General features: G+C 29.4%; 1 protein-coding gene and 1 long non-coding RNA gene across 6 annotated transcripts in view; one reads left to right on the forward strand and one right to left on the reverse strand.

Annotated features, from left to right (window-relative positions):
* The window catches only part of LOC107455859 (phosphatidylcholine:ceramide cholinephosphotransferase 1), a 76957-nt gene that overhangs the window by 27416 nt on the left and 23179 nt on the right, over positions 1 to 26362 (reverse strand). The window contains exons 1-2 of one of the 5 annotated variants that reach the window (XM_043045118.3): positions 23669 to 23752; positions 23500 to 23534 (exon numbers count right to left, since the gene is read on the reverse strand). The exons of 2 other annotated variants lie outside the window; for them this stretch is intronic. The gene's annotated coding sequence lies outside the window, so the exon portion shown is untranslated. Of the gene's footprint in view, positions 1 to 2457; positions 2608 to 23499; positions 23535 to 23668; positions 23810 to 26362 lie in introns of those variants that run through there. 2 more of the 5 variants (XM_043045119.3, XM_043045117.3) reach the window with 2 other exon arrangements.
* On the forward strand, positions 11616 to 17290 carry LOC147804056 (uncharacterized). The gene is made up of 2 exons (XR_015429222.1): positions 11616 to 14676; positions 15200 to 17290. It is a non-coding gene; the product is annotated as an uncharacterized LOC147804056 (long non-coding RNA).

The following is a 26362-nucleotide window of genomic DNA, read 5'->3' on the forward strand; positions in this document are numbered from 1 at the left end:
TGAACGCATCCCATCAATATTGAAATGCCCCAGACGCAATATCATTTACATATCAAAGAATATAAGCAGACGTTCCGAATCATTATCATACTAAAACAAAGTAAAATTGGAAAATAACTTTAACGTACTATTAGTAATAGCAGATTAAAATACAATGCTGAAATATAAATCAATTTCTGAAACCAAAACGTACTTTTGTACAATAGCCAGCTTTATAAAGATACAACTAAAAAAGTTAATGATACCTTCACCTAAGTTTTGTTCAATATTTTAGATTTTGATCAACGAATAAAGCGTGAATTGATTTATCCGCCAATTTTTCATTGTATTTTTGTACCATTAGATAAGCATAAAATTTGAATTTTTAAAACAGCCGAAAAATGATATAAAATATGTCATTTCTGATCAGTTTCATTTTCTATAAAATTAACTCAACAGAAATAGACAAAGAAAAAAATATAGTATTTGTTAACAATTTGATTTGATTTTAGACTAAGTTATTTCGTTTCGGTTATTTTATTTTATAATTTTATAACCGTCGTTGAACATCTGACCCAATTTTTGGGTTTACTTGTACTAATGTTAAACTACGTAGCCTTTTAATTTTGAACCCAATCCAGAAGACAAGGAAACTCCTGGATCAAGTATTGAGAGAAATTTGCCTTCCTTCGTGGAGACCTTTTTGATGGAACTAACCCGCATTTGCGTTACAAGGAGAGAAAGACCACGAGAATCTCCAACGGTTAGCCTGACGGCAAGGGGACTCGAACCTACGATCCGTCTACCACTGAGGATATTTCACGTTAGTATTGTGGTCGGTGCAAGCTGGATGCGTATAGACCAGCAATCGCTAGGATTCGAACCCAGTTCACCTCATTGGAAGGCGAACGCTCTACCATGTCAGGCGTCTCTCGTTTCGGTTATTGTAAGAAATAAAATAATAAATAAATAAAAGAAATTAATTGAAATAAGAATTTTTCATGTAGATTAACTAAAATTAGAAAGCATAAAATTTTTGCACTAAACAATCCAGATCACTAAAATAAAAAAATTAGCTATTAATTACATAATTTTATTATGTTAAAGTTATAATGCTTTGCACATTATTTTACTCACTAACACACAACATTTAAACAAATAACAAAAGAACTTTTTTGTAAAAAAAATTTTTGCTGATTTTAGCCCCGCCAAGTTATACCAACTTGAAATTTAATTCTGCCCCATTGCTATGAAGCGTACTTAAACTTAGGTGAAACTTTAAAAGAGAAAGAATATTTCACTCGTTGTGTAATAAATGTTTTTGATTTTGATTACACCACTGTTTTTCTTAGTACAAAGTAAGAGTAGTACAAACTTTGTACTAAGAAAAGAAACACTAAATTAAGTAAGAGTAGTGCAAAATTTCGTAACAAAGTAAGTACTGAATCATTGTCCCTGGTGGTTACAACTGAATTCGCTCACATACGTAAATATTTACATTTATTATTGTAACAGCGGAGCATGTGTAAATGTTTAATAAACCAATGCTTTTGATTTAATAAAATTTAGTGAACTAATTACTAAAAAAATATAATTAACGGTACAAAAATTTTAAAAAAACTAGCTATCTTAAGTTGATTGCGTAAGTAAAAAACAAGAGTTGAATCATTCCCTGGTGATAAGAACTGAACTCGCAGTATAGGTATACTTAGAATTAATATTACACACAGCGAAGCATGTGTAAATGTTTAATAAATCGCTGCTTTTTATTAAATAAAATTTAGTGCACTAATTATTAAAAAAAAGGATAAAAATATTTTCGTACAAAAATTACAAAATGTAGCTGCCATATGTTGATTGCATAGGCAACAAAATACGAGTTGAACCATTCCCTGGTGGTTACAACTCAACTCATAACATACGTAAATATTTACCATTTAACATTACACACGCCGAAGCCTTAAATGTTTAATAAACTACTGCCTTCCATTTAATAAAACTTAGTACACTCATTTTAAAAAAAATTAAAAAGACAAAATAAAATTTTAAGAAATGTAGCTACCTTCAGTTGGTAGCGTAAGTAACAAAACACGAGTGAATCATTCACTAGTGTTAACAACTGAACTCGCAGCATAAGAACGCGTAGGTAATAAGAACGCGCAGCAATAAGAACGCGTAATAAGAGTAATAAGAACGCGTAATAAGAGTAATAAGAACGCGTATTAAGAGTAATAAATGTTATAAGAAAGCGTAATAAGAGTAATAAAAATGTAATAAGAACGCGTAATAAGAGCAATAAGAACGCGTAATAAGAGCAATAAGAACGCGTAATAAGAGCAATAAGAACGCGTAATAAGAGCAATAAGAAAGCGTAATAAGAGCAATAAGAACGCGTAGCAATCACACACCTCCGAATACATACAGATAACACTAACCAAACAAACAAAAATATGCAAATAAAAAAAAAATTTTACTTACAAAATAATGTCATCGTTTCAAAACACAGGGACAATTATACTTGAAAAATATTTTCAATTATTTTTGATTAGATTTTAAATGCAGAAAAAAAACTGGTAGATCTGAATTGCTTCAGGTCAAATTATAAAAGGAGAGATAGACAGCTCGATAACTTATTTAAGCGTACTCATGACGTCGGAATGTATTTGATAAAAAGCGGCGGATCATAGAGACTGATAAGACTAGATTGATCTAGTAGAACAGAAAGAAACGATACAAGTTTCTACATTTTAAGTTCATAATCACTACAGTCATTTTAAGAGAATTTTCGGTTAGTTAAGGGATCTTTCACAAAATAGTTTACCACTAAAACGGATTCATTACTAAATAGTTTGTTAAAACAGACCTTTCCTAAAATATTTTATCGTAAAAACGGACCCTTCACAAAATATTTTATCACGAAAACGAACCTTCACAAAATATTTTATCAAAAAAACGGACCTTCACAAAAGATTTTATCAAAAAAACGGACCTTCACAAAAGATTTTATCAAAAAAACGGACCTTCACAAAAGATTTTTATCACTAAAATGAACCATTTACTAAAAAATTTTATCATGAAAACGGACCTACACAAAATTTTTTCTCAGTTAATAATTTTAAAACTAGTGTTACACCTTCCCAAAAAACAGGATCTTAATTTTTCATATTCACGTAATTACTAAATTCACAATTTCACAAAAACGGACTTTAAAAGTCTTGGAATAACACATGAACACCATTCAATTGAAATTAAAAGTCTAATAAGAGTTTGCTTTACTCATATTGACTTTAAAAAAAAATAATAAGCAGGAGGATTGCTTGTTTTCAAATCACACACTTAAATATTTGAAATGGAATCAGTGAAAATTTAACAAATACGAGACAACTAATAGCAAATTGCGCTGTTAAAAATTACAAATGCGACTATAAATAAAATTATTAATAAATGCTAACAATTTCAAGGTCAGCGTTTCTGAAATAAGAAAGACAAAACTCTTGAGGAAGCTACAGCAAAATTAGACGTTTCCTTTCAAAATCCTAAAGTTAGAAATGTTAATAGCTATAATTAAAATTTTGAAAACACTTCTGAGAAAAGAGAATCCAGGAACAAAATGTGTTTTGAAATAAGTAAATAGAAAATTAATTAGTAAGAACAAAAAAAAAAGATGTTTACTGAATACTTCGACGATTATTGTAGAGAATATAAAACTTTCCTTTCAACATTAAATTAAAATTTAGAATTTGCCATTTAAAGCAACAGATCAGCTTTTAATTTTTGCACGACTGCCATCAAAAAATAATTTAATTCACAAAATTTTGATGTTTTATTCAATTAAAAACATATTGTTTTAAAAAGGTGTTGAATAATATTAAAAAATACAGGCAAATTCACCATTTATATTTTTATGTATGAATGTTAGAATTTGTTTTTTGAATTTTACACATCTCTTAGGCTATTATTCCTACAAGATAGTTTTGTTTTGATAGTTTAGTGATTTCTTATACCCCATTCTATTCAAACGTTTAAAATTGAAAATGATTTCTCATTTTTCGAAGCATTAGTCCAACTAAATTCGTTAAATTACTGTAAAATGAGACAAATCAAAATACTTGTGAAGGAACAGTTCAAAATCAGAAGATTATCAGCCCAAAACTTTTCTGGTAGATTGAAAATATTTTAACGAAAGCTAATGCAGATCTTTTGTAATTAAGTGTGAAAAAGTTTTTAGTTTTCTAATTATTAATTTAGTAATAAATAGTTTCAGCTAACGATTCGATAAATTATATATTTTGGTAATAGTTTTATAATTTAAAGCCAACTAACTGCACTCAAGGGAAGGTGGGTTACACATAGCATTGCATCAATATTTATATTATCTGCTTCAATGCAATTTATACTCGTTTCAATTCTCATAAGCTTAATTATTTTTTTATAATTAAAATTGTAGTCAACAAGTTTTGCCAGTTTATTAACGAAACTCCTCTTGCAACTCGCAAGTTTCGCATCAGGCATATTTTCAAAACAATGACCGGGTGTAAAATATAATTCTACGGCTACGCATTATACGGGCTATCTAAAATTGAAACATAATTTTAACAGATTTCCTTCAAAAAAAAATAGGAAGTAAGAACTAAAATATATTTAAACAAGGCAAAGTAACAGTCTGAGCGTTTTATTGTGATATTTAAGAATTGAGTTAGTCATTTTCAGTCTAGCAAAAATCTTAACTAAAACCGTTTAAACAATAAGAGGTAAAAACGTGTCAGAAAGTAACAATTTTCTTTCCTTCGCAAGACATAAGACAAGAAAATATGCATCAGGCATATTTTCAAAACTATAACTGGGTGTAAAATATAATTCTACGGCTACGCATTATACGGGCTATCTAAATTTGAAACATAATTTTAACAGATTTCCTTCAACAAAAATAGGAAGTAAGAACTAAAATATATTTAAACAAGGCAAAGTAACAGTCTGAGAGTTTTATTGTGATATTTAAGAATTGAATTAGTCATTTTCAGTCTAGCAAAAATCTTAACTAAAACCGTTTAAACAATAAGAGGTAAAAACGTGTCAGAAAGTAACAATTTTCTTTCCTTCGCAAGACATAAGACAAGAAAATATGCATCAGGCATATTTTCAAAACTATAACTGGGTGTAAAATATAATTCTACGGCTACGCATTATACGGGCTATCTAAATTTGAAACATAATTTTAACAGATTTCCTTCAACAAAAATAGGAAGTAAGAACTAAAATATATTTAAACAAGGCAAAGTAACAGTCTGAGAGTTTTATTGTGATATTTAAGAATTGAGTTAGTCATTTTCAGTCTAGCAAAAATCTTAACTAAAACCGTTTAAACAATAAGAGGTAAAAACGTGTCAGAAAGTAACAATTTTCTTTCCTTCGCAAGACGAAAACAAAAGAACGAAAAGAAAAATGGCTTGAGTTCTTAAACGAGCCTAAGAACAAGCGTTCTTCCCATTTTTCTTCAAACCTTTTCTTCTAAGAGAATGCAAATATGGTATCCACTTAATGTCACGGAAGAATTTTAAAGGAAAGCGGAAAAAAATACTCAGTTTTTGCTTAATAGGAAGCTTACGAAGGAAAAAGTAATTTATGCTTTCAGCGAAGCAATGCAGTATCGTTTATTAACACGAATTAATAACTTTAGTAATATAATTTTAGTAAAGATGACCAAGAGTGCGAAAACTTCATATGATTTTAAATTTAAAAATATTATTTATATATCTTTTAATTTTTAAGACAAAGACAGGGTGAGTAGCTAAATCTTTCAACAAAAATAAGCACCTTTCAAGTACTTTTCAAGCACTAAAAATATTTTTTAAAGACTTTACATGATTGTGATAAAATAGCTAGTTTCTGCCAAAGAACTCTTTTCTTGATTACATTAGCCACCATAAAAAGAAAAGAGATTTTTCGGTTCGATTTCACAGGGTGGAAAATGAAGCCTGAAATTGAGAATCTCTCGCAAAAGGCAGCAGAGTGAGTGCAAGAATAATTCCCACTGAATCCAGCTCAGCATACGCACATGCGGACCCGCAAGTATTTCATCAGACATGTAAAATGATTGGCGCTTTCATACGCAAAGGAATGACGGTACGTTGAATAGAACAAAGTGAGAACCACACTTTCGCATATGTGGCGAATATCGACACGGTGAAGGAAAAAAAAAATCTTTTTCGAAAAGGGAAAATTAAGCACTTTTTAAAAACACCCAATAAAAAAAAGCACCTTTAAGGGCTTTTAATAAAACAAAAATCGAAAACAAGCACTTTTTAAAAAAGTTAAGCACCCTGATAGATATAGAATTTATTAGTATTACACTAAAAAACTTAGTTATGATAATTATAAATTAAAATAATTGTGCCCCCCCCCAAAGCTAATTTTTTTCATTATCAATTAGGTAGTTTACTTCTACCATAGAGTTAGCACGGTAATTAATAATTGTAAGTTGCATCTGCCCAATTTGACAAGTAAAAAAATTTTTCATTTCTCAAATACGAAAACATTTCTAAAAATAATTCGAATTTAAAAAAAATAGTAATAATAAATAAAAAAAAGGAAGATTCCACGCTGTCTACCAAGCTTCCTCTCATATAAAATGAGTGCTGATTTTTGAATGTCGGGATAAAACAATCAAATCTTTTGACGAGAATGGGTAAAAAGAATAAAAAGTGAGAAACAATTTTCCCCTTATCCTTCAGCCTGAACCGTTAGCAGCAGGAAATTAAGAGGTGAGTAACCAAATGCGGATGACGGCTTCAACGAAAGAGGAATTGATCATTATTAATCAGAATTAGAGCTTACTTTCAAATTGGCAAATAACAAAGAGTATATTTTAAAACGACATTAAAACACCAGATGAGTAAAAATAAGTCAATTTTAGTCTTGGAAAAAAAAAATCACTAAATTGAAATTGGTAAATTATTATCGAACTAATAATTCGATTAGGTCCTCAATTAACTGTGCCTAGAGCTCTGCGGCAGAACTTTTTCGAGCTTTTGGCGACAATTCTTCCAAACTTTAATACCTTTCTGAAAGAAATTTTTAATAGTGACAAATATAAATGCTACTCACTTAAAGCAACAATAGCACTTTGTGTTTATAAAAAAAAAAGCTTTTATGTATGTAATAAAACTGCATACATTTTTTTAAAATTATAAATGTAGATTTTTATAATCTAGATACATAAGATTGCATATTCAAATATTATGGGTAATATTCTCCCTTTTTGACGAGGAAAAAGCACACTAACTATTTCCTTTTTCGCAATTCCTAAATTGTCATCACGTTTAAAAAAAAAATTAAAACTCGATGAAATTCTTGGCAGTAAGAAAAGAAAAGAAAATCGAAATCACGAGAAATCGGATCCTTCATAAAACGTTATTCAAATACGTGTTTCGTTTAAAAATTCGCTTGTTGTAATAAATATTGTATATTTCTACAACATTGATATTTTTTTAAGGACTTTGTGGAATTTATAGCTATAACTGCCGAAACAATTGACCGAAAAAACGGTTACGTTCATTCGTTAAAAAGTAAATACTCAAATGCGTGATTCGAATTTCTCTCATTATACAAAATATATCGAGATCTTTAAAAACCATGTATAAATGAATATCAATAACTGTCAAAAAACAATCGAAACACCACATTAGATTTGCTATACCATTGGTGTAAATTGAGCGCGTCAAAAAGTGATTAAGTATTTAAATGCGTGATACTAATTTTACGTGTAGAAATATAAAATAAGAACTACATAGAAATCGGTAGCAATGACTACCGAAAAGTCGGTGAAAAGGTGAAATCTCCGCATTAGAGGTAAATAATCACATGCGTGAGTCGTAATAATATCGGTATTTTTGACGTCAGTAATCGGCGCTCTGCAGGTAGTAAAAGTAGAGAATGATTTGTAAAAAATATTAAATAAATTTATTACTTATAAAAATGAGAAAAATAAGTTAATTTATTATTTATTCATCCTTATTTAAAATGACTTTTCTTTTTAGTATGATCTCAATTTTCAACAAAATCACAAACACGGGACTCTTTGTAAAAGATACAAATTTATAGCTAATTTCGCATTCATAAAATTAGTTAATCTTCCTAGAAATCACAAAAGTCTAGAGCAGGGGTTTCCAACTTACATGATGCCGGGGGTGGCAATTAAAAACACAAATCAAATGGCGGGCCTCAACTTTATAAAAAATTTCTGTAGAACTCTTTTATGTATGAAGGAACATTAAATATTACTGTCAGATTTTTACCAAGTTGTACAAAACAAAAGTATTGAATTACAAATTAAAAGTAGATTTTTCAAAATATTTAATTGTATATTAAAAAAATTCGGGCTACAATAACTTTAATATGTATCCATGTATTAAACAATTAATGTGAAACAGATATCTAATTGTTAATATATAAAACTTTAAAAAGGTTGGTATTAAAATTTACATAGTAGTACACAAAATGTTCAGCGACAAATTTGAGGTTTGTCTGCTGCAACCACCAGAGAATAGATATTTAAATTTAAAATTTACAAATGTGTGTGTAAATATTTTCGTCCAAAATGAGTGGTTTCAAAAAGTTAAATCGGAGAATTTCTTCGAGAAAATTTTTGATACATGCATGCTAAATTATATTCACAAAAAGTGAAGTAAAAAAGAGCAACATACACGATTATTTTTGTATCTGAACAAATATTTTCTTGGATGCAAAACCTGAGAAATATTTTTTTTTTTTTTGCACCGTTGGTACGATAAATTTCGCAGAAAGAAAGAAATTAGGCTTTTATTAACGAGAAAATTATTTGAAACCCATATAGATTTATTATGAAAATTGTCTGCAAAAAAAAATTACATCTAATATATTTTAGTTCGCGGGCCGCCAGTTGGAAACCACTGGTCTAGAGAGACCACAGCGTATAAATATTTTAACCGGGGTTTACAAATATGTCGATGTTTATAGAATCAAACCTACATCAAGATATTTTCAAAATATTTCTCAATGATGGTAAAAATTCTTTACAATACGCCATAAAACGTACGCATATCCCAAAGTCATCAAAACCAAAAGCAGTAAATATTATATTCTTCACAATAAAACTACTTTTTTACAACAAATCGTTGATTCGGAAGTTTTATGGCAGACGCTTAGTAAAAGAAAATAACAAAAAAAAGTAGACTTGCATAACACCTGCCTTGACCCTTAAACACTTTTTTTTTCCACTCAGGTAGACGTATTAACTTTCTCAGGCGAATGACAACAAAGAAAGAATGAAATCACACACTCGTTTAAAACAGGAACTGCTTCCAATTTAGTTAACCACAATATGAAGTAAAGGATATTTTAAGTAAATAAAAACTCCCATGTAGATAATAGATATAATTAATCACTAGTAAATTTTTAATTTATTCCCTTCCAATGCATGTATTTTAATAGCCCATATTCCACTTAATGCACTTTCACTCCTTTTTTAACACTATTTCGCCTTTCTGCAGCTGAGTAATACGATCTAACCGACTTTTCTTTTCAAATGGTATACATAAATTATCCTATAGATATTAATTATTTTCAATAAGTATTAGTTTAATACTTTCAGTTAACTTTTTAAAGAGAACTAAATTAATTTAAAAAAATTCATTATTGGAAGCAATTAATTAGAAAGAAATTTCAGAACCGAAACCATATTATTAATTGAAAATTAGTAAAGCGTTTCTTTTGTGAGCCTGAGCTATTGAGGCCTTGGGCACCCTAATTTCCGAGACCTTAGCAGTACTATCGCGTCTCGTTTGTTATTAAGCTTAATTTTAAATCTCTTATTCCTTGAATAATAAAAAAAGAAAATATAATTTTGGAAACGTTTGAAAGACTAAACATAAATACGTTTAATATTTTTTCAAAAAATAAATAAAATTGCTTCCATTTTATTTCATAAGTTTCTCTCAAGAAAACCTTAATGTTTTCTCACAAAAAAATGTAAAACAGGTTTCTCTCAGCAACTAAATATATTTTTTTATACCCTGACTTCCCAGAATTGTCTTATTTCTTATCATGCGGATTATCATATTATATCAAAATAAATATATTTTACAAGATTAATATTGATAGCACACGCGATAATTATAGTTTCTGGTTTGAATGCTAACAACTAGCTGGCAGCCAACACAGATCAATGTTTTAACAAAAATTACCCATAGGACTAAAATTTTAAGTTTCTAGTTATCGGGTTAACCGTTGGGAATTTTTACGGTTTCCTTGTTCGTGCACCACTCAGGCGAATTATTTTTACGATAAATTCTACGATACGAGAAAATCTTCTACGATAACGAGTCTGTCCGATATGCGACTCAGGGTCCTGAAGTTTCCTTGTCTTTTGAGAGGGATAAAAAATTACAATGATGTGCATAGGATAGAATGTTATTTCCATCAATTCTCAAATTGAACTTATGACAAAATATAATGAAATTCATTAAACAAAATAAAAGAAATCCTATTAACTTTTAACCGAGATAGGAATGATGGATTGAAAAATTTCAATAGTTTTAAAGAATTTAACATTTATTTCACATCATAAGATAAATGTGTTATCCAATTTACGATTGTTAAGACAGAAACACGCGGCAAGCAATGTGACTTAGCGGATTCTTTAATTTGTTTAACGTGACGTCATAGAAAAACAGGTGAAATGTAGGCAGGCGCTTGAGTCACCAGCCAGATGACCTGGCAAAGCCGAGCGTCATTATTACATCTGAAAGCAGCCGTAAGAAAATATTAACTACTTTTTTTAAGAAAGTTCTAACAGAACTGCCTCACTTTTACGTCACAAAATGAATTTCATTTAGTGAACACAAAAAGAGAAACGGTTGAACGAAATTTCGTTTTTACCGGTGCCCAGCCGACAGTCAGTGACATTCTTTTAATGCAACAAAATTAAAATAGCTTGTCACGGGAATTCAAAATTCAATGATAATATCTAAAACAATCCGTAAGAGAATACGATGTTACATAAAATTGTATGACACATTTTCTATTTGGCCATAGCACAGTAAAAAAAAATTTATACGTTTAAACTCTTACTATGACAAAGATATTTAGAAGTTAAAATTTTGAATTTATTTATTTGCAAGTTAACCCTTAAAAGAAGATACCGGTGCCCATTTAATATAATTTTTTTTCTTACGCTCTACATTTCATGCAAAAATATATTTTGGTATTTTTTAATTATTGAAAACAGTTTAATAGTTAATAAAAAAAATATGTCAGGTTATGGAAATTATATTGCATTAAAATATAAAATCCAAAAAAAGTAGCTTGAAAAAAATTTTTTTTCATTCATATTCAAACATCTATCAATAAAATTGATTTTGTAAATTCAAGAAATTTCAATGATGAATAACTGTTTTTCTTAGATTCGAATAAGTCAAAATTTGAAAAATGATTGTTTGGAAGATTTTACCTTTTATGCAGAAAAAACGTTTTACGTTAGAAAAAATTTATAGAGAATCTATTCTTTTAACATGCTTAATATTTTAAATAATAGAAACGCTTAATATTTTAAATATTAAGCGTTTAACAACACACTCCACGCTTAATATTTCAAATTCTGATTGGGAGATGGTCTTATATTTTACATGTATCGAAAGATAGTGCCAAATAGAGTAAATATTTATCATTAGTTTATTAGAGAAAATTAAAAGGATTAAAAGCAAATTTAGAATTTTCCTTCTTTGCTCCCCCTTCGACAGTTGAATACGGGCGGGAAAGGAAGGGCCTCTTAAAAGAGAGGTCCCATAGTTGGAGACAAGATTATCTGAATCTCAAGATTCGTGATTCTTTTAACCATTGTTTTCTGAAAAAAATATATTAAAAAAAGGCAAGAATTGCATGAGAGCTTTTGAATCGTCCTATCTTACAAAAAGAAACAGAATGATAGAAAGTGCATAAATGTTATCTTATCTAATATTATCTTCATTTAAGGACAAAAGAGGACATCCACCAGAAGTGTAGGTTAACTATTGAACAAACAATAAGAACGAGATAAATGACTGGGACTTACTTAGAAAGCATATTGACTTACGATAACCATTTTTCTGCATTAAAAAATTTTAGAAAGAGAATTTGTCATCGTGCAAAAGAAGTAAACAAGATATTGGAGTACAAACCAATCAATAGCTTTTATGGAATTGCAAAACAAATATAGAGATAGCAAACAACCGAATGAATTTTGGGATCCAAAGCTTACAAACAAAGAAAACCCCAACAGGTTCTTGATAGATGGAGCTGTCAAAGTCAGCTATGGACGCATATTAAAAAAATTTATCAATCTAAATTTTAGCACAGTAAAACAAATTTACTTAAGTTAATTCTAGGAACGTAATCCTGCTGTAAAAACTTTTGTAATAGCAAAAAGCCTTAAATTTAAAAAAAAAAAAAAAAAAAAAAAAAAAAAAAAAATAGGTCTTTAGATCTGAAATTACCTATACTGCACAAAATGTAAATGACAAAAATACAGATAAGCTGATTCAACTTAGTCATAAACAAAGAATTATTAAATAATTATTATCTTAAAATAAAATTGCGATTAATTTGTTTAAATAGTTTAGTTGCAAACGATGAAACGAAATTTAATTAGTATAAAAAAAGCCTGTTGAAAACAACAAATCAATACAAATTAAGCTTTCTGTATAGAAAAATTAAAAAAGATAAAAAATGTGAAGATTCATCATTCTATCAAAATGTCAGTACTCATAAATTTATAAGCATACTCTTTCAAAAAAAAAGCCTGAGTAACTTAAACATATAAACATATTTAATCTCCCATTCATTGAATAACACTAAAAGGTATGTAATAGTGTTCAGGGGGGGAGGTATAATGTTATAAAAATGCCTGAATGAAAAAATATAATCATCGTGTTTATCTTATTGATTGACTAACACAAAAAAAATAGTTTAAGAAAGAAAAATTACAATCCACTATATTACTTTAATAAAATTTTTCCGGGATATTATTAATCTAGCATATTTATTAAAGATAAAGGTCAACGACTCAATTCACTTCCTATAAAAAGACATAAAACGACAGAATTTTATTTAAACAGCATAACTTGGCATTTCTTGGAAGAAAAAAATGAAATAGAAAAATCACCGGAGACAAGCGATTTCTCTAAAAGGATGGTCACCCTCGCACAATGACCCCAATTTGACAGAAATCGCGTGCCACTTTCAAAGGGACGCCGGGGACACGTGCACCGGCAGGGGAAGGTGGAGAAGCAAGACGTACGCCCTACTTAATTGCTCACTGTCGGGTCAGACAGAATGAAAACTTCACACAAATGAGTCATCATTTCATAGCAATTGCAAGGGAGTAGAAAATAAATTAAGTTACAAATAAACAATGTGGTCATCAAACAGACAACAACAGAACGGGCGCTGACATTTTATTACTACTGAGTACTGTAGATGCAAGAATCTTTTCTGCAATTCACATTAATAAATAATGCACCCGGTAATCAAAATTAATAAAATGATGAGCAATTTTTTTTTTCTTCGGTAGAGGGCCGTTTAAGGGCCCGCAACAAATTTAATTTTCATAACAATTGACTGTCATTTAAATATTCCTTGGTGTAATAAGAACAATATAAACTTGTTTTGAAAAATAAAAAGTAAGCATAAGTGTATAGCATTTTTGAATAGAAGTTTTGCACAATTAGTCTTTTTTAATATTGTAATTAAATTTATAGCAGATTTCCAGTTTGTCAGCGGAAAGATTTTTATTATTTCTTACTGCAAATATAAATTATGTGTATAAACCTTAGAAATACGTTTGTTTCTGTTAAAAGAAAGTTTTGTTTAAAAAAATCAAATAAATTTCATAAGATTTTAATTTTTTTTTATAACTCTGTTAGCACCAATCTCTACATTTTCATTGTTTTTTCCCTTAAGAGTATTGAAATTAGTTTGAAATAAATTCACAAATAATAAAAAATTTTGAGCTTCTTGATAAGATTTTTTTTTTCTTCCCCCAAATAATTTTTGGTCGAAATGGGACTATTATTCAAGGTTTATATTTGCGTATATTATTGTACGAATTTCACTCATAAAATAAAAAACAATCACTCTATGACTTTTATCTAATCCAATTTCTGAGGATATTATAATATAGTTTAGTACTAAAGATTACGTCGCTTAAATTATAATTTATATTACTACAGTTCAAGCGACAATTGGAAGTGTTTATTTTGACAATTAATGGTTAAATTAAAATTCATTGTATCTATTTGGATACTAGCATATGTATCTTCTGAAACAATCATTAATAATAAGAAACACGATTTAAAAAAGTAATTCTAATAAAAAGATAATGCCCTTATAACTTTTACCCTGATCCATGTGATTGTTTGAATTAAGTAATAATAAAAAGTCAAAGAATAAAAACTATTGAAATTGTAATTAGTGAGTCTCTTTTGAGGAGAAAAAAAACAATAATGAGAAAAAATTGCTTTTAAAGGGAAATCAGTAAAGCAGAGAAAACAGAAAGGGGAAAAAATAAAGAAAAAAAACTCAGTACCGCACAAATTAATAATGGCGGACAGAATGCTTTGATCTTTTTCATAACTAGGAAATGGTGCTCAGAATCTTCTAAAAAATACTTCTTGTCTTTTCCAAAAAGTAGGGGTCTGTCCAGACATTTTGTGAAAGGTCTGTTTTTGTAAAATTTTTAAAAAACTACTCGTAATTTGTGAATATAAAATAAACGTTAAGTCACATTCTTTCAACCAGAGTCCGCTTTTGTGAATTTGTGCTAATAGGGTCCGTTATTGCAAAAAAAAAAAAAAAAAAAAAAAAAAAATATTCAAGGAGTTTTTAAATTGTTAAGACATACAAGATTATGTTCAACATTCTAAAATTATAATTAAAAGAATTAAATTTTAAAAAATAAACAGCAATTGCAGTTACTAAATTCGAGATGCAACATACAAATATTTGGTATTTAGCCTATACTGCGAGTCTGCCGAAAACAAAATGTAGTTCGTTTACATCTGTCTTTCTCCCCCCCCCACCCGAGAAGGGTTTATTCGATTAACAAAACAATAATGAAGATAAAATTGTGAAGTGTCCGTTTTTATGAAAACATATTTTGTGAAGGGTCCCTAAACGGACCCAAATTTCTTCTTAACAGACCCCTGAAAAGACATCCAAATTAGTTTAGAAAACGTTAACTATGTTTATTGTGTAATAAAATAAATCATACATCAGATTCATAGACAATTGAAATTGATAGGAATTGATCGGATTCACGGACAATTGAAATTGAATTCGTTTGAAATAGACTTTTCTACAAACATTAACATTTTCTAAAAAAAAAAAAAAGTCTTGGAAAGAACATCAGAAAATTCTGTGAAACTTGAAGTACTTAAATCTATGTGTTAAGCAACCTCCATAAATGGCAGTTATGAGTTTGAGTAAATTCCGTTTCAAATATTGTCCCACAAAAATGAATCAAGCGTCGAGATCAGGAGAATAATGCGGCCTTAAAAATCAATATCGCTTAATGGAAACACTGTATTTACTCTTTCACCAAAAAATAAACAATAGGAATGTGTTAAAAAAATAATTCAAAAATGCACTGCATTCAATCGCTAAGCTTTACCTAGATCTTTACAACGATCCCAGGCTATCAAGTTTATTTTCAAGTTATCCATAATTATCATCCTGTATATCAAGTACAAAGATAATTTTACCTTCCTTAACATAATTGCATACAAGTGTGCACGATTTTCCTATGAAATACCCTATAGGTATCAGAAAAAAATTTACTCTTAACTTTAATTTTTATCAACGCTATATAACGAATATAACAATTGTCATTATTAAAAGTAATACAATTTCATTCGAATGATGACATTTAAATCGTAAATGTATTAAATAATACAGAACCGGCATGGTGATTATCTCAGTAATAAATAAAACGCCATTTTATTAGCACAATTTTTTCTTTAAAACAGAGAACTAGATTCGGAGAATTAAATACTAAAACCAAAAAATCATATAAAAGTAACAAACACTCTTTTTCTCTTCACAAATAGGGCATTTTTATTTCACTGCAAATAAGCCGAAACGTTTGGCAGCTATACTGCACAAAATCTTTTAATTTTCAACCACAGAGATAAAACTAAATACGATTTCAACATAAATCACAGAAGTATAAACAGAGCTATCTTTGTAAGTACTGACGCAAGAAAAAACAAAAAAAAAATAGACTACTCATTGAAGCTGGCATCAGATCCAAGGTGATTCCGCCAACACAGGAAAATAATCTTAAAATGTCAAGTTTTCGCTAAAATCGAAAAGGGATTCGAAATATTCTAATAATTATAGGAGATTATATACTGTAAGCATTTTATGTGAACATTTAAGACTTAAAAACACGCGTTAGATACGAAAACAAACAATAACTATCAAAATATTTCGTGCAAATCAGAATGTTTTTGTCCTTTAAGAATAGTAAAATAAAAATAATAAAAACAAAATTATATTTGTTAAGTATGAAAAAAGGTCTAACCAGAAAAATTTTTTTAGACCGTCAACGGATTCCTCACGAAAATTTTCATCTTTAAAACAGACCCTTCAAAAAATAGTTTATCTTGAAAACGGATAATTTTCGATATTTTTTTCAATTAAAAAATGGGTTCTCCAGAAAACACTTATGAAAAATGGATTCGCGATAATATCGTTAGTTCATTTATAAATCGTAGCTCCTTAGATTTTTTTTTTACAAAAGCAGGACCTTTTTCCTGAAATTCAAAACAATTCTTCACTAATTCAGCACAGATCACTGATTTTTCACACGCTAACACAGCCAGGGGACTGTTTAGAAGAAATTTGGGTCCGTTAACGGACCCTTCATAAAATATCTTTTCATAAAAACGGACCCTTCACAAAATATTTTAACTTAAAAACGGACCCTTCACAAAATGATTTTTCTTTTAATCAGACCCTTCACAAATTTGTTTATCTTCATTACTATTTTGTTAATCGAATAAACCCTTTCCAGGGCAGAAAACAAGAAAGATGGATGTAAACGAATTAAGTTTTGTATTCGGCAGACGATTCTTCCATTATTCGTCCGAAATTAATATTCTGCGAGGCTAAATACCAAATATTTGTATGTTGCATCTTTAATTTAGAAGCAGCAATTGTCGTTTATTTTTTAAAATTTAATTTTTTTAATTATCATTTTACAGAGTTGAGCATAATCTTGTATGTCTTTACAATTTAAAAACTCCTTGAAAAAGTTTTTTTTTGCAATAACGGACCCTATTTGTATAAGTTCATAAAAGCGGACCCTGGTTGAAGGAATGTAATTTTGTCACAATTTCACGAAAAACGGACCTTTCACAAAATGTCTGGACAGACCCCTGACAGCTGAAACAAAATTATGAGTAAATCTTTCATGAACACAAAAAGTCGTGGAAACCCTCTGAAACATATGAATAATATCTGAAATTAGCGATTAACAAACATAAGTAAATCCTACCAATATCCAGTCGGCCAGTAATTTAAACAACGATACATAAATTTTAATGTAGAAATGAAATTTATTTTTATATGAAGCATGCCCATTACCTGCGTACGGTTAACAACATTAAAGACATATAATTACTTTAAAAGCAAATGAGTATAAATAAGCACAATTAACCGTAGAAAATATTTTAGTTCCTAGATTAAATGTGGAATAATGGGCACTTACAAAAGTGAGGACGAAAATGATCGTTAAATTACCGTTGTAATTAAGGCCAAGGAGTTACAATCTTATGCGAGATGGCCCCGATGGCCTTCTTCAAGTACCAAACTAAATAAAAACAGATACAATGTTTACATTCGAAGTACAGTGCGTAGTTTGAATGTCATTTGAACGGTAATGTTACAGACATCCCTCTCTCCCAACCTTCGTTATGCAGGCTAAATCAACGTCTGCGAAAGAAATGGAAAAAAAATCAAGTTTATTGGGATAAACTAATGTTGCACTTTTAACAGTGTACAAAATAATTACACTTCCTAAAAACACAACGAATTTAGTTTGGGAAAAGGACTAGACTTTTTTGAGAAATAATGGAAAAAATGTCGTTAATGAAAACTGCAGATTATTGCTTATTTATTAACTAGAACGAAAAATTATAATTTAAACATTACGGTCGAATGACACAACAATTTCTATCTTCAATCAAAAAGTAAGAATATAACTTTTTTCTAAAATTCTATAAATCTTATTTCTGAATACTTCCGTTTCAAAAATTATTAAGTATGTATAACAGCTTTAGCGTTTGTAATTAATTAGTTGCCAAAATGCATCAGTAGCTCTAATGCTATGTATTTTAAAAACAGAAATTAGTATTTATAACGCCAAAAAAAATTTAAGTATTTTAAAAAATTATAAGTTTTAAAAAACAGGCAAAATTTAGCTATTCCTATATCCTTGCCTGAATTCTCCAATTTGCTTCCTTTTTAATAATGAGTAAATATTTTAAAACCTACATTTGAAAATAGCAATATGGTTAATAACATGGTTTTGTATATTCTGGGAATCAAGATAAAATAAGTTGTACAAAACTTTCACAACAATTTATTGACATATTTCGACTAAATTCAAAACACGAAATTTGATCCGAACACTTCCAAATGAATTTAAGAAATAATGTAATAAAATTTGAAAGTTTACTTTTCGTTTTTTGAAAGAAAAAAAATATATTAAACGCATCACGTTGACAACTACAATAGTTCAAAAACAATGGCAGTCATCAAAAATTGTTCGATGTCAATAAAAGCAGCTATCTGTAACCGATTAGAACAGAAACAGAAAATAAGTATTAAATAAAACTCATTATATCGTTGTTTAACAACGTTTATCTTAAATCTGTTAGAACGCGAAATTTTTAAAAAAGATTAAACATAACAAAAATCAACTTCTGAATAATTAATTGAACTGATGAATAGTATAACAAAACCTGATTCCTATTAATTAGTCTCAAAACGACACAGTTATGTAATAAAAAGAACACTAAATAATTAATAAAAAGGTCTAATGTCTAATAAAGAAAGCTAAGATCTGGTACTTTAGTTTTATATCAAAAACAAAAGTTCAATAAATAAAATTAATAATTTTCAAACAGGCGGATAAATAATTTTATAACAAAAGAGAAATAATCTTACGTAAAAGATTCTGTATTTCAACTTTCAATACGTTATATATAATATACATATGGTTCTTATTTACCGTATATGAACTGCATGTCTAAAAATCTGGCTATAAATACCCAGCAATATGGAACAAAAAAGGGTAACGGAACTTAAAATAGAACAGGGCATAGTTAATAAGTTTCAATTGTACACGAAATATGGCGAAATTGAAAGCGCATGCTAAGAACTATTTCACGAATTGGTTGGAAGTAACCATGACAATATAACAAAAAAGAATGTTAACTATATACAAGACACAGAAATTTATTATTCTTTAGATATTGTCACCAAGAACACAAACCGCGTAAAAAAAAATTTATTATGCTTAAAAATGGTTTTTGAAAAGTTCTTGTTAATATTTAACAAATTACAAATAAAATTTTAGTTTCCGCAATTGTTTCAAAACCGAAACTCAAATCTTCCAAACGAACATTCAGCATTAATTGCTATTTAATTGAAAAGAGTGTGCATAATAATTAGACGAAAAATAATTAATTAACCTTTTAAAGCAAACTTTCTACCCTTTTTTTAACCTTCCAAAGTACGGTACACCTACAATCATTTTCGACAAGAAAAATTAGATTAGATAGCTTGCAAAATATTTCAAATGATATTACCAAAGAAACCAGTTAAAAGTGGTCAAAAACTTAAAAAAAAAAAATTTTCGTTCATTATAATTATAGGTCTCAGAAATTTATTTCCTTTGTATTAGAACATTATTCCGTACATGAAATAGTAACATCTTACGGTTGAAGTCTTAACAACCTCAATAAAGGATTAGAATATTAAATTTGGATTGTAAGGTGAATATTAATTTTGATTCAAAAAGGAGTTATATTAGGATAAATTTAGGACTTTTAACGGATGCTTCACAAAATATTTTATCGCCAAAATTGACACCTCGCCAAATTTATTTTATGCTATTTTTAAAAAAAACGGGACTCATCCTTACGTTTTTTATTTAAAAACTATAACAATTTCAAATCTACCGGCAATTAAGCAATAAACGTATAGTGCTCTTTTTTATTCCGTTCTTCTGCTTAAACAATTGTAAGGCTAATCAACTTATCAGTTTATCTGCCCTCCTTTTAAAAGTTTTAACTCATTCAAAAATAAAACTGTAATTTCAAAGTCCTAGATTCTGCATTCAGACATTAGTTTTAAATCTACAAATAATATGTCTATATATTTATATTGTTATCAATATTAAATAATTGGGTACTTGCAGCTCGAGAAGAATTATGCCCAATCATGTGATTTAACTCCAATTTATTTGGATACCCATAAGCGACGTCACTCTGGTCTAACCCGATTGGCTTCTGAATCGACAAATGCAATGATTTACAGCAAGTGCACCCTATTGTATACCTGCAAGTAACGTTATCGTAGGATGACGTCACTTGAAGGAACGCAATAGGGTGGAACGGGAAAAAAAAGTTTTCGAGAATTGAAAAGCACTACATCTTATAAGTTCTATATGGATTAGTATATCACGCGTAAATGTTTTCAGATTTGTTATGCATCATTTTCATTCCCCGAAAAAGCTTTAAAATTTATAATAAAATAATAATAAATAAATAAAATAACAGCGAATTTTTAGAAATATTTCAAATTTTCAAAACTTGTCGGGGAAAAAAATTACCTCTGAAACTTTCTGTGTTGAATGTAATATCGCAATTTTTGCGAGAATGTGATTTTGCCAAAATTTTCCTATCATATATTTTCCTTTCCTGCAATGTTTTTGAATTTAGCAATTTTTACAATAATTTTCAGTACTATAGCGATAAGTCGCACGATTTTTTTTTTTTTTCATAATAAAAACTCTCGCATCAGAACAAAACCAGCAAGACATTTTGGGAATTACAATAAACTTAGATTTTTTAAGCCAGCATTGGACTTCCTTTCTTTCACAAAAGATAGATAGTGCACGCGTTAAAATTGCGCCTTCTCTTTTTGCAAGAGCCCGCTCGTAACGCCATTCACTGAGGCAGAATTAAGTTAATTGGACTACCTGACAACGCACGACGAATGAATAGACGAATGTCTTCAACTCGAAATATAAAGTGAAGTTTCATTTTAATGGTTGTTTAAGATAATTTATTTGTAGTTTACTGCCAAACGAGAAGATGTGTTACGATGTTACAATTCGATTCGGGTGAATAACAACGACACATTAACGGGGAATAACGACGGACAATAAGAAGCAAAAGAAAGTGAAGTTATCGCAGAATTTGCTGTCAGACTCAATATAATTCGGTGAAGAACTTCCTTTCTAGTTACACATCGGAAAACGGTCTTAGTTAAGAGTGGTTTTCATAACTATACACCGTTAAGAAAGCATTAAAAACAATTTCAAATCACAGCGTAATTTTTTAAAAAGTTGTAAAATTGCTAGATTAAAATTGCAGAATAGGTAAACATGCCAGAAATTTATAACTTTGGCAATATCTTGGCAACATTTTATTCAGCCCGTCTGCTTCATAGAACTCAAAGATAATACCACTATTTCGTAATGAGGACTAATTCTGCAAACCACAGAACATTATAGAACAGCTTTCAAATCACACTTATAAACAATCTTACAGAAAATAAGTGCAATGCAATAAATATACTTATCATCTGAATAAATAAACTAATAAAATGCTGAATAAGATTCAATGCCTGATGGAAACTATGAATCATAGTGTAAACTAAACGGTATGCAACATCTACGGAGAAAATTAGTAAATATTTATTCGAAATTCTATATACATCACGTCAGTCCCAGTTTTCTAATTTTTGAAAGATCATTATCAAATGTATTTAGAACAGATAGTAAACTAGAGAGAGTTGTAATGTCAATTTCTCTCTTAATTTTATTGCATAAATACATTTTGCGTAGCACTGAGAAAATACATTTGTAAACAGTTTTACACATTTTCTTATTAAACTTTAAAAATGATGTTTAAAAAATTCAATCCACAAAAATAACAGGAATGGTAAAATTTAGATAAAAAAATTGTCTAATAACAAGACGCGAAAAAAAAACGACAAAAAATAAACTTATGAACAATTTTTCCTTTTGATATTCTTATGGCCCATATACTATCTTTTTTGCCTAGAAAAATAAAAGCAAAGATCTAAAAAAAATTTAATCAAACACTTAATTTCAACGATCCCATGTACCTAACATCTAAATAAAATAATTTATGAACGTAGGTGTTAAATAATACAAAGTATCTTTGTCTTGTAAAAAAGTTGAATTCAGTTTATTACTGTTCGCATAACTCAGAACATAACTCAAATTATATCGTAAAGACACTGTCCCCAGTAGAACATCGAAGATCAAGCATCGCGGGCTGCGGCCAGTGAGGAACCACTTTGATCAGCCTGCGCAGGGACCGAGGATGAACGGTATCGATCTTTGTTGAACTGCTAGATCATAAAGTGCATGACTTTTGCACGTAGGTCATTGGGCTACCAAAGCGGGGGGGGGGGGAATATTTCCACTGCAGAGGATCAAAATTGTGATGGAACATTCTCAGGGATGCTTCCCAAACTGTCGCATATAGCCCATTTAGCAGCAGCAAAGAGACGCAATTAAAGTACTACAATTACGAATATTTTATTATACGAGGAATTTACTCGCAGTAAATAAAAATCCTATTTACTTAAAAAATGCAAGAAAGTTAAGAACAAGAATTTTAATTTACAAAAGCGTACAATTAAAAATTCAAGTGCCTTTTTATATTCAATAAAAGTTTTATGATAGTTATTAGATATTTTTAATTGGTTTTAAACAATAAAGACTATAATTGCAAGACTCCGAAAAATCATAGATGAGCGACAGGAAGCGATATGAAGTACGACACTTCCGTGCAAGCTTATCTTGTCTAACTCTAAACGAAAGAGCTATATATATAATTTAACCTTAACTGATACTTTAATTTGTATATTTATCACCACATTCTTTCATTGGTAAGGAAAAGTCAGAAGTATAAACAAATGTTGTAAAATTTTTGCAATTGGATTTTAAGAAGTATTTTATGCCTAACCCTTTCTACATTAATCCCAACAAAGATAATTTTTTTTTTTTTTTACCTTGAAACTTCTACTTTTTAAAAATTGGCATTTTTTGGCGAGTTTTTAATGAAGGTCATATTCGCCAGCGAAAAATTACCCGAAATACAGCTGAACGATTTTACTAACAAATTATTGAAGCATAATTTCATTTAATTTAAACAGAATATTTTTTTTTCATTAAAAAAAACTTACATTTATCCAAATCCATCAGGTAATAAATGACGCCGCTAAATCAATAAAACAAAAAAATAAAAAGAAAATTAAATATATTTAAAATAAGAAATCTACTGTAAATCGCAATTTTATAACCTCCTTTATAGTATAAACAGATTTGTAAGAGAAAAACACTCCACTGAATTACCTTTGAAGCGAAACCAAGATGGCATATCATCAATTTTTCAGGAGTCGTTTTGAAGAGTTCACCATAAATCTCTATAAAACAATAAAAGTAAACTCGTTCCTCACTTACAAAGATATCACGACAGCTTTTTAAATCCTTATCTGTACTTTCTGGAATTCGACCTTCTTACCACGTTTTTTTATCAGCACTTCAAAAGAAATATTTGCGGATAAATTTTTATACTGCGCGATATACTAAGAGTATTTTATACTCGAGAACTTATGAGTAGTCCGTTTTAAACGCCCAGTAAAAGCAGTCTGTGCAAATCCGATTTAAGAAAAAGCACAGTGAATAAGTTCTTTAATGTTTATCTTCAGTGAGATATAAGCTTTTTTTTTAGCATGTAATCTGAACGACGGATAAAACCTCTCCTGAAAATCATGTATTTATTATCTATCAGAAATCACATAAAACACTTTTGCTATTTTTGGGGTAAAAAAATATTTTAAAATTAATATGTAAATAAAGAGTAGACGGGGAAAAATGAGTAAATGAATATTGTATCTCAAATCTACCCTTTTAAAGAAATAAATTTATGTAATAAAAACATTTTTTTAATCCAGTGGCGAACGCTAAATGAACATGGAGAAGGGATTCTTAAATCACCGAATGAAATTCCAATTTTAGAGAATTACAATGCTTCTTTTTTCTTTTTTTTTCGTTGGAAATGAACATTCATAAACAATATTTCATTTCTGTGTTTTAAGAGGTATCATCTCATACGATTTTAGGTTTTGCTAAAAGCAAAGAAAAATATCTTATCTAGACTTCTACAGGTATGCCTTTTAAATTGCTAAAATCACAAAGGATTTCAAGTTCCATTTGAGAAAATTGCACACGTTAAATAAATAACCCCAAGAAACTAAGATGGTAATATATTACTTGATTAAAAACTACATTCGCTTCCAAAAAAAAAAAAAAAAAAAAAAAAAAAAAAAAAACAATTTGGAAATAACAGTCGGCACGTTTCAAGCACTCATAACTGGCGCCCATTTTCAAGACTTACCAGACGTGAATAAGAAACATAATTGATTTGAAATATAATCCTTCACGTTACGAAAAATGGAAAAATAAAGGTGAGGAACCAAACTAGAAAAACTACAGTAGCCGAGAGAGAAAAAGAAAAATGCAAAACAGATCAAGAAAAACCACAGTGGACGAGAGGGGCAAAGCGGGGTAAAATGCATTTCCACGAGCTATGGAGAGGTGGTGAGGAACTAATGTCGTTAGCAAGGGAATCAGCGTTCATATGAATAAAACTAGATCCCAGGGTATACAAGATCAGCTACTGTAATTAGGGTGGAAATAATTTTGGCGTGGTCGAAATTTAATCTATGCAAAAGATTTCAAACATGCGTATTTTTCACATTCTTGATAACGATCACGTTCCACAAGTCTAAATTTTAAGGCGCGTCTAGCTAGCCCGATGTAGTCAAAGTATCACTGACAGAAGACACTTTTTTGAAGCGATTAAAGCCCTCTTCAAGTAAAATTACACATGCCTTAAATTCATTTGTAGAAAGCCAAACAAAATTTCCCTAATTCCCGAATAGTGAAATTTTATTTCATATGTCTAAATGGAAGGTCACAGTGACCCTCCCTAAAAGTGATCCGCTCATGACCGATATTAACTACAAATCATTTCATCAATTCAAATCAAATTTATTAATCCGCAAACACAAAGGAAATTTTCTTTATTCGTAATACCGCAATTTTTTTTTAAATATTTATTTTAAAATCATAATCTTTTGCACTTTGATTGATATTGCCAGGGTTCAAACTGAAACGTACCTTGAAAGACGTAGAACCAGCTGTTTACTTCGTAATTAACACATTATTAAACAAATTCACTTGACGGAATAATATGTTTTTGAAAAGAGTCTTCCATGAACCTAATTACTTATGACGTAAGGAAGTGAAAATAATGGAAAGATAATTAATAATTTATGATTGGGGTTCATAATTTGACACCAGCTTCTGCGTAATTTACGAACGCCCCAGTTTCCATTGGATACATTCATTTGCTATAAAGTGTTTATAGAAAGGAAATAATTTCGTAGCAATCATCAAGTCCAGTTGCGTAGAATAACTAATTTGCATATCAAGAGGAAAAAGGGGCAAAATATACACGCATAACATGCAGTTTTGCAACTAATTAATATAACCATAAATAAAAGGTCCCAGTGATCACCAGTCTGAGACCATTCAATGGTAGAGAAGAAAAAAAGTAATTTGAAAAAAGTACGAAATAAATTAAATGGCTAAACATGTCCTCCTTTACAAATAGTATTAAATATTTATACATCAACAGCACAGAGGATAAGGGTCTTTGTATAAATTTAAATAATGTATGTTATAATGAAGAAGATTGTCAAATTGTTCTATTTTAAAGGGGTCGTTCAAATATTACGTAAGCGCCTAATGGGGAGAGGAGGGAGATTGCGATTTGCTTACTTTTGCTAGCAAGGGGTTGAGGGGTGTAAGGAATACTGTAAGAAATTAAAATCACAGTATTTTCAAAATCTTTTATAAATGTTAAAAGATTGTAAAAGATATAGAGAAAAGTTACACTAGGAAAAATTAAATGAAAGTTGTTTGGGGAAAGAAAATGTTGAAAAAGTTTTTCTGAGTTTGTTCAAGAGTTTTAACTATTGA

The sequence above is a fragment of the Parasteatoda tepidariorum genome, chromosome 9 (genome assembly GCF_982258835.1).
Source record: "Parasteatoda tepidariorum strain Cologne lab strain chromosome 9, Ptep-v5.0, whole genome shotgun sequence".
Taxonomy (NCBI): Eukaryota; Metazoa; Arthropoda; class Arachnida; order Araneae; family Theridiidae; genus Parasteatoda; species Parasteatoda tepidariorum.